This window comes from Orycteropus afer, unplaced genomic scaffold (genome assembly GCF_000298275.1).
Source record: "Orycteropus afer afer isolate SDZICR_OR568_19922 unplaced genomic scaffold, OryAfe1.0 scaffold00002, whole genome shotgun sequence".
Taxonomy (NCBI): Eukaryota; Metazoa; Chordata; class Mammalia; order Tubulidentata; family Orycteropodidae; genus Orycteropus; species Orycteropus afer.
Genome location: NW_006921589.1, coordinates 5,632,120 through 5,638,382, shown reverse-complemented (window position 1 = coordinate 5,638,382; position 6,263 = coordinate 5,632,120).

Genomic DNA, 6,263 nt, shown 5'->3' with positions numbered 1-6,263 from the left:
GGGTGGAAAGAGATTGGGCTACTAGCAGCTTTGGGGGAGGGGATTGTTGATCAGCTAGCGAGCAGAGGGAAGGCTGACTATGGAGATAAGAAAAGCCTTGAATGTAGGGAATGTCTGACCATTTTCCTTGGCACTCACAAAAGTTATACAGGTCTCGAATTAGACCAGATTCAAGTGAGCCATTAGGCAGCCAAACGTTTTGGTTGTCCAATTTATATTGGGGCCAAATTTGAGTGGACAGACGTATGAGATGCTTGGGCTTTAAATCTAAGCCTTCAAGGTTCCGTAACAAACACCCCAGGGGAGAGTCTGCTGGTATAGAGGATCCAGAGCCCATGGTGACCAAAAGCAAGACAAAGGGCAGTGCCTATAACTTAAGACATCTCTCAAGGTACAGACCACGTGCCCCAGCTTATGACCCGGTCCTAAGTATGGAAGCCTAGGCTCCTCATGGAGGTGTCCCACCATGGGGAGAGGGCTTGAAAATGGGGGCCACACCACCTTCTGAGGCATCCCTGCAGTGGGTGGGGGCAGAACGGGCAAGTCCCGGACTTGTCCTGGTGAGTCCTCGACTCACAGTGGAGAGACACAAAAGCTAGTACCTGGTTTGAGCTCTGGAGTGGAGTCTTGTTTTTCTAGTCACCAGGACTTAGGACTCAGATATCTGAGCTGTCGTTAGAGGACTTACCCAGGCCAGGGCGAAGGTGATGATTTGCCGGTGTTGTTTGCTGGGAAGGCACCAGGGAAGATGGTCGCGGGTGCGGGGGGACAGGTCGGAGTACCGGAAGAATGGGAGGTTCTGGACCCTCCGATGAGGAATTGGGGGCACCAGCAATCCCACTTCTGACACCAATGTTAGAGCTCCATCGGCACTCAACAACCATGCCACACACCAGGGTACCCAGCAGGAGATTTTATTAAAGAGGTGAAAGGGTGCCTGCACTGAGGAAGGACAGAAGAAGAGGAGGAAGAGAAGAAGAAAGAAAGAGGAAGAAGGGAAGAAGAGAAGGAGAGGAAGAAGAGAGAGGAAGAGGAAAAGGAGGAAGAGGAAGAGAGAGAGGATTCTGGTCATTATTGAGTTTTTGGATTATGTTCCATGTTTTCCCTCCCACTCTATCCATGATCTCCAGATTTGATCCTTTCCTCAGTGGTTGGCATTGGTAGCCAGGCACCATCTAGTTCTTCTGGTTTTGAGGGCCATTGTGTCCTAGGGCTGATTGCTTCTAAAAGCCCCCCCCCTTTTTTTTCATTCTTCTTCACTTCTGACACTAGGAGACCATTAGCTGCATCTTAGATGGCTGTTTGAAAGCTTTTAAGACCCCAGTCACTACTCACCAATGTAGGATGTGGACCAAGGCTTTTATGTATTTGTTGTGCCAATTGAGTCTGGTGTCCCCCAGTACTATGGTCCTGAGGTGGTAGATCTATTGGATCTCTCTCCCACAGTGTCGGGATGTCTGTGAGAGATTACTCTATGTCTGTCTTCCATTGAGAAACATTGGCTTTTTAAAGTTTTCAGATTGACTGCATTTTTAAGAATGTTAAAAACTAAAATGCATCCAAATATTGAACAATTAAACATACATAAGTCAAATTTGTTGTTGTTGTTATGTGCCGTCGAGTTGGACCTGATTCATAGCAACCCCTCCTTGGGTTTCTGAGGCAGTATCACTATGGAAGTAGATTGCCCCATCATCCTTCCGAGGAGTGGCTGGTGGGTTTGAAGCACCAGCCTTCTGGTTAGCAGTCAAGTGCCTCAGGTACTAAATAGGAAGTACTAAAATATAAATTTTTGTTTAGTTCTATAATCAAAAGTCTAAAATGTCACAAAATATCAATTTTATCTACATTCCTGTCCAAACACATTCTGAAAATTGGTATCCCACCACCACTCCTTAGAAGGAAGATTAGGCTATCTACTTCCATAGAGTTGTTGCCTTGGAAACCCAAGGAGGGGTTACTACGTGTTAGATTCAACCTGATGGCAGTGAGTTTGAAGCCTATTTATTTAAATTGCATTTAAACATTATTTGTTTTTTATTAGTAAGTGTTTATTTATTTCCAGAGAGTACTTATAAAATTTTACCAAGAATCAGACTTGAGTGAATGTTGACATCAAAAGCCAATATTAATAAAAAATTAAGAAGAAATAGTAAATTAACAAAATCAAGTATATTTCATTTAGGAACATTTAAAGCTAGATAATGATGAAAAGAATAAAAATCAAACATGCCTCTTTCATTTGTGGAAAATATTGTGGAAAATAAGATTAAAAAGTTGACATGCATTCTCTAACCCTGACTCATTTCTGGTGATAAATAAGTGACTAAAATAGTAATAAGTTGACCAGTGATGGTTCCCAGGATGATCAAGTGCTACCTGATACTTCAGAAATGTACAGAAAGAGCCACAAAAATGAATTTCAAGTATAACTTCAACTGCTGAAAATAGTTGAATGGTTGTGAATATGGTCTTTAATTTGTTAACACTCTACAACTTTTTAGCACAAAGTCTTGAGCTCGTGAGTGGGCCGTGGCTCACCAATTGTGGCTGACACTGTTGAAGGCCAATACTGTTTTCCATGGAGAGGAGCATCAACTTTTTTCTGGCTTGTTAGAACTTTCACTCATGTCTTTGATGCTGAGTGTTTGGCCAGGGACCAGTTGGTGAGAGCTTCTTGGAATGTGTGTGGGAGCTACAGAAATGTGATAGGTCTTAATATGGCAGCGTGGCTGCCATTACCTCTATGTGTATTGGGAGGGTGGGTGTGAAAAATATATTTTCGTAACAATTGGGCCCTGAATTCTTCTTAGGGAGAGAATAGTCTTTGTTTACAAAAACAATCTACTGAGACATTTGAGATAGGAGACAGGAAATAGTCTAAGGTCAATAAAAGAGAACCACAGCAAAAAAGAGAGAGTTGAAGTGCTCAAAACAGTAAAATAATAATAGTTTTGCTCCTGGAGGAACAATTGAGCTGGGTACTACAAGGGTGAACTGGCCAGTGGAGATGCCCAGTGAGGATGTAGCCTAATGCTTACATAGGTTTGGAGTTGTTGTTGTCAGGTGCCATCAGATTGGCTCTGACTCATAGCAATCCTACACACAACAGAATGAAACATTGCGTGGTCCTGTGCCAGCCTCACAATCCTTGCTATACTTAACCCCTTGTTGCAGCTATGGTGTTAATCCATCTCTTTGAGGGTCTTCCCCTTTTTCATTCACCCTCCACTTTACCCAGCATGATATCCTTCTCCAGAGAATGCTCCATTCTGACAACATGACCGAAGTAGGTGAGATGAAGTCTGGCCATTTTTGCTTCCAAGGAACATTCTGGCTGCACTTCTTCCAAGACAGATTTGTTTGTTCTTCTGGCAGTCCATGGTACTTTCAGTGTTCTTTGGCAACACCACAACTGAAAAGCATCAACACTTTTTTGGTCTTCCTTATTCATTGTCTAGGTCTCATATGCATATGAGGTTAGTGAAAACACCATGGCTTGGGTTAGGCACACCTTAGTCTTCAAAGAGACATCTTTGCTCTTCAGCACTTGAAAGAGGTCTTTTGCATCAGATTTGTCCAGTGCAACACGTCACCTGATTTCTTGACTGCTGCTTCCATTGGTGTTGATGCAAGTAATATGCCATCTTTGACAACTCATTCTTTTCTCCATTTATCATGATGCTGCTTATTGGTCCAGCTATGAGGATTTTCATTTTCTTTATGTTTAAAATAGGTTTTGAGTGGGCATGTCTAATTTTTAAATGGGCTGTTTATCTTGATATTTATGTTGCCTGTAGTAGCAGTAGTAGATAGCTGCAGGTGAGTGGACTACAATTCATGGCAACTTTATATAGAACAGAATTAAATGTTGCCCAGTCATTTTCGTCTTCAAGATCAATATCATATTCAAGCCCATTGTAACACTGTAGCCATTGTGAAAGTCCCTCTTATTGAAGGTCTCCTTCGCCCTCATTGGCCCCATTACTTCCCTGAACATGATGTCCTTGTCCAGTGATTGATCTTTCCTGATGAATGTGTTCAAAGTAAGTGAGTTGGACAGTGTTCTACTGTGAGTCATAAGATTTTCATTGGTTAATTTTCAGAAGTGTATCACCGGGCCTTTCTGTCTTGATTTGCCTTAGTTTGGAAGTTCGACTGAAATCTGTCAACCATGGGTGACCCTGCTGGTATTTGAAATGCCACTCGTATAGCTTCCAGTTTCACTATAATACACAAGCCATAATAGTATAACAAACTGGCAGAGGGAAGGTGGTACTATGTTCCCTGAATTGTTTTTCAAGTCTGTAGTAATTTTAACCCCTCTGCATTATTTTTTTAAAATGAAACTGCAAACTAAAAAACCAAACTCACTGCCATGAGGTCAGATCTGGCTCATAGTGACCTTCCTTGGGTTTCCAAGGGGGTATCACTATGGAAGTAGATTGCCCAACCTTCCTTCCTAGTAGTGGCTGGTGGATTTGAACCACCAGCCTTCTGGTTAGTGGTCAAATGTCTTAGGCTCTACACCACCAGAGCTCCCTAAGGAAATGAAAAAAGGGTTGAGTTTTACATTTGGGTCCATAGAAGACAGATATGACATCGCAATATGGTCCATCAACTGAAAAGCCAAGGTAAAGGCCAGAAATTTTCATGAGACAAAACATTCCCACAGGAGTCTGCATAAATTATGCAACCCTTTGCCATAGATTCCAACTCAGCAACCTTATAGGACAGGGTAGAACTGCCCCATAGGGTTTCCAAAGCTGTAATCTTCATGGAAGCAGACTGCCATGTCTTTCTCCTACAGAATGGCTGGTGAGTTTGAAGCACTGACTTTTGGTTAGCAGCCAAGTGCTTAATCACAGCACCACCAGGGCCCTTTAAATTATGAAAGGTGAGTTTGAATTTGTATAGGACCTAAAATTGGAGTTTTGATCCAAACAAACAAACAAACTCACTGCCGTCAAGTGGATTTGACTCAAAGCGACACTCCTTGGGTTTCTGATGTGGTATCTCCACTGAAATAGATTGCTCAGTTTTCCTCCCGAGGAGTGGTTGGTGGGTTTGAACTGCTAGCCTTCTGGTTAGCAGTCAAATGCCCTAGGAACTATGCCACCAGATCCAGTCTTACATAAATCTCAGTATCACCAGGTATGTTACTTACAAAGAAAAAGGACTGCAGGCCCTAAATAGATAATAAATCTACATTTATCCGTTTATTAAAGGAACACAATTTGGACATTAATTTTCAGTACTAGAACATTAGCCCAAGAGGAGGCTGCACAGACCACTTTTCCTAATATCTTCACATTTTGCCAATGAGGAAATAGATCCAGAGAGATGAAATCCATAGCCTGGTACCCTAAGTTAGAAATAAGAAAAAAATATACTGTGTTATGAAGATTGTGAAAGATTGCCTTGAAGGAAAACTGCCAGTAACCTCAAATGTATCTGGCTCAGAAAGAAGAGATATCATTAACTAATGAAATGATTTTTCCTTCTAAGATCGAACTCACTTCCTGGCATCAAGTACCCGTCTGGCAGATCCAGTTCATTTTACTGAGTTGCATTTCCTTGAGAGGCTTCCCATCTTATAGGTAAGAAGACAGGTAAGAAGACTGATAAGACCTATGTCCTTTTTTGCTGGTGTTAATGCTGACCATGGTAGGCACAATCAGAGCCAAAGTTGAAGTTTAGAGATGTGTGAATTACAAAAATAAGTGCCAGATTCATGTGTACTTTGTGTCAATCCCAGGATGAAAATTTTAAGATAATATTTTTGGAAGAAAAAAAATACACAGTAAACCTTATACAGGGAAGGAAATTTTCTTTGTTGGTTGCCAGGGATGGGAGGGGAGGGAAAAGAAGGGAAAATAGATGGATAGTTAAGAGACATATTTCATATGTTGTTGTTGTTGTTAAGTGCTGTCAAGTCGTTTCCAACTCATAGCGACCCCATGCACAGCAGAACGAAACACTGCCCGATCCCACGCCAGCCCCACAATCCATGCTATACCTGATCTCATAATCGCAGCCACCGTATCAATCCATCTCATTGAAGGCCTCCCCCTCTTTCATCGATCCTCCACCCTACCAAGCATGACATTCTTCTCCAGGGAATGGTCCCTTCTGACAACATGACCAAAATAGGTGAGACGAACTCTGGCCATTCTTGCTTCCAAGGAGCATTCTGGCTGCACTTCCTCCAGGACAGATCTGTTAGTTCTTTTAGCAGCCCATGGTACTTTCAGCATTCTCTG